The sequence below is a fragment of the Phyllobates terribilis genome, unplaced genomic scaffold (genome assembly GCF_046119375.1).
Source record: "Phyllobates terribilis strain yellow unplaced genomic scaffold, ASM4611937v1 Scaffold_203__1_contigs__length_3528282, whole genome shotgun sequence".
NCBI classification, from domain to species: domain Eukaryota; kingdom Metazoa; phylum Chordata; class Amphibia; order Anura; family Dendrobatidae; genus Phyllobates; species Phyllobates terribilis.
In genome coordinates, this window is record NW_027362963.1 from 2,631,825 (window position 1) to 2,635,497 (window position 3,673).

The following is a 3,673-nucleotide window of genomic DNA, read 5'->3' on the forward strand; positions in this document are numbered from 1 at the left end:
GCCCTGACACACATCACCATCAATGAGTTTAACTGACAAACAAAAAAATTCTAACCTTATCACTCCTAAACACTTTTTGCATAATAATTTGGAACACAGTGTACATGTGCTTTTCCAAAAAACACCAGTGGTTCACGTAGTGAATCTTACAGTTCTAACTTGCCAACTGTGGTTTGTATGGAGTTGTTCAATAAAGGGCCCAAAATTAAGATAACATAGACGGGAGAGGTCTCTATGAATACAAATTCCTAAGTATTTGATACCCTGTGAGGGACAGGCAAAGGGAAAGTTGGACTGGATGGAATCCTGTATGGATTTGAGGAGGGAGACATCGAGGGCCTCAGACTTCGCTGCATTGATTTTAAAATTTGACCATGTAACAAAGTGATCTATTTCAGCCATAACAGCAGGGATGGATATATGTGATTGACTGATATATACTAGGACATCATCAGCAAATGCAGAGCACTTGTACTCGGTGCCTCCCACCTCAATCCACCTAATATTGGGGTTATGGCGAATTGATGAGAGCAGGTGCTCCATCACTAGGATGTATAAGAGAGGGGACAGAGGACATCCCTGCCTTGTCCCATTGGTGATTATGAAAGGTGATGAAAATGTTCCATTTATCTTCAGCCTAGGGCCATGATTTTGCCTATAAAAGGGTCCCCTAGACCCCTACCCCAAGCTTTTTAAGAGAATAATATATGGCGTGCCAGGAGACTCTATGGAATGCTTTCTCAGCATCCAACGAGAGTATCTAATTACAAATTTTTAACTGCATCTAGCCCAGGAAATACTTTGTGCCTAGTAGCAGTGTCTGCTAGTCAGCGGATTATCCCAGCTGTTAAGCAAGCTACACCACCTGTATTTTGGACACTTAATTTTTTCAAATAAAATGGTTCGGGCCCCCGGGACACTCAGTGAAGAGCATTGGGAAGGCACCCCAAGGCACAGGGGCTGGGACTGGCGGTAGGACGCCTTGCGGTGGGCCTCCAAGCTCGATCCTTATAAAAGCTTTTTAACTGCAGTAGCTTTAGTGGACGCTAATGGAGCTGAAATTACCGCGGCTGCTGGCACGAGACTTGCCCTCCAATAGATCCTTGTAAAAGGAGGCCGCGCGCGCCGTCCTAAGGAGTCCCCGGCCAATGGCCGGAGGACCTCACCATATATAAGGCACCTCCTCCAAAATGGAGGTGCCCGAGCAATGTTGTTGCAAAGCCTTTCAACTCTGCTTCAGCCCTCAGGTCCCGTTACCAGTTACCTGCCAGATTCCTGCCTGATACCTGCCTGTTATCTGCTTACCTGCTTGCTATCCTGTGGTCCTACAGTCTGCCTACCAGCACCTGCCAGTCTGTCTATGGATCAGTCCGCCTGCGGACCAGGAAATACCTGCCTGATACCTGCCTGCCTGTCCAGAGACTCTTACTCGCTCACCTGGGAGCGCTCACCTGCTACCTGCCTGCTAGCCTACCTGGAGGCTTAGCCGTCACTTGCTGTGACCACCTGCCTGTCCAGAGACTCTTACTCGCTCACCTGGGAGCGCTTACCCGCTACCTACCTGCTAGCCTACCTGGAGGCTTAGCCATCACTCGCTGTGACCACCTGCCTATCCAGAGAGTCTTGCCCGCTCACCTGGGAGCGCTCACCTGCTACCTGCCTGCTAGCCTACCTGGAGGCTCTGCCGTCACTTGCCGTGACCACCTGCCTGTCCAGAGACTCTTGCCCGCTCACCTGGGAGCGCTCACCTGCTACCTGCCTGCTAGCCTACCTGGAGGCCCTGCCGTCACTTGCTGTGACCACCTGCCTGTCTAGAGACTCTTGCCCGCTCACCTGGGAGCGCTCACCTGCTACCTGCCTGCTAGCCTATCTGGAGACTCTTCCCTGCTGTCATTTGCCGTGACCACCTGCCCGTCTAGAGACTCTTTCCCTGCTGTCACTTGCCGTGACCACCTGCCCGTCTAGAGACTCTTAGCCTGCTGTCACTTGCCGTGACCATCCGCCTGTCTAGAGACTGTCCCCATCACTTACCGTGACTTCCTGCCCCTTCTACCCAGAGACTGTCCCTGTCACTTGCCGTGACTACCTGCCCGCCTTCCCTGGGAGCCACCCGCTTCCTTACAAGGACTGCCCCTTTGTATAGTTGCTCAGAGGTTCCACCTCCCAGACCCGTTACAGTACCATTGCCCTTAAACTGAATGACTTGGGTGAAACGTTTGGGATATCCTTCCACAAGCTTCTCACAATAGTTGGTCGGAATTTGGGCCGATTCTTCCTGACAAAACTGGTGTAACTGATCCAGGTTTGTAGGTCGCCTTGCTCACACCTGCCTTTTCAGCTTTGCCCATAAATTTTCAATAGGATTGAGATCAGGGCTTTGTGATGGCCACTTCAAAACATTGACTTTGTTATCCTTAAGCCACTTTGTTAGCATTTTGGCAGTATGTTTCAGGTCATTGTCCATTTGGAAGACCCATTTCTTACAAAGCTTTAACTTCCTGGCTGATGTCTTGAGATGTTGCTTCAGTATTGTCACATGATCTTCTTTTCTCATGATGCCATCTATTTTGTGAAGGGCACAAGACCCTCCTGCAGCAAAACAACCCCACAATATGATGATGCCACCCCCGTATTTCAGTTGGGGTGGTATTCTTAGGCTTCCAAGCTTCTCCCTTTTTCCTCCAAACTAACGATGGTCATTATGCCCAAAAAGTTAAATTTTAGTTTCTTCAGACCACAGGACATGTCTCCAAAAATTAAGGTCTTTGTTCCTGTGTACATTTACAAACATTAATCTGGTTTCTTTATGTTTCTTTTGGAGTAATGACTTCTTCCTGGCAGCGTGGACTTTAGCCTACGTTGATACAGTACTCGTTTCACTGTGGATATTGACACAATCTTATCAGCTTCTGCCATCATCTTCACAAGGTCTTTTGCTTTTGTCCTTGGGTTTATATGCACATTTTGGACCAAAGCTCTGGGACACAGAGCCCATCACCTTCCTGAGCGGTATGAATGCTGGACATTCCCATCTTGTTTGTACTTATGTATAATTGTTTGTACAGATGAGTGAGGCACCTTCAGGTATCTTTAAATTGTAACTAAAGCCCCCGTCTCACATAACGAGATCGCTAGCGAGATCGCTGCTGTGTCACGGTTTTGGTGACCCAACAGCGACCTCACCAGCGATGTTGGTATGTGTGACACTTTGCAGCAATCAGGCCCCTGCTGTGAGGTCGCTGATCGCTGCAAAGTGTCCTGGACCATTTTTTGGTCGTTGCCCTCCCTCTGGTCAGCACACATCGCTGTGTGTGACCAGCGGGAGCAGCGATCAGGCTGGTAACCATGATATGCATCGGGTTACTAGGGGCACACGCGCACCTAGTAACCCGTTGTTTATCATGGTTACGAGCCTGCTAAAGTAAGCAGTAACCTCCCGCTCACCGTAGCAGGCTCATAACCATGATAAACAACGGGTTACTAGGTGCGTGTGTGCCCCTAGTAACCCGATGTTTATCATGGTTACGAACCTGCTAAAGTGAGCGGTAACCTCCCGCTCACCGTAGCAGAGTGATAACCATGATAAACAACGGGTTACTAGGTGCGCGTGTGCCCCTAGTAACCCGATGTTTATCATGGTTACCAGCCTGCTCCTGCTTCAGCAGGCTGGCAA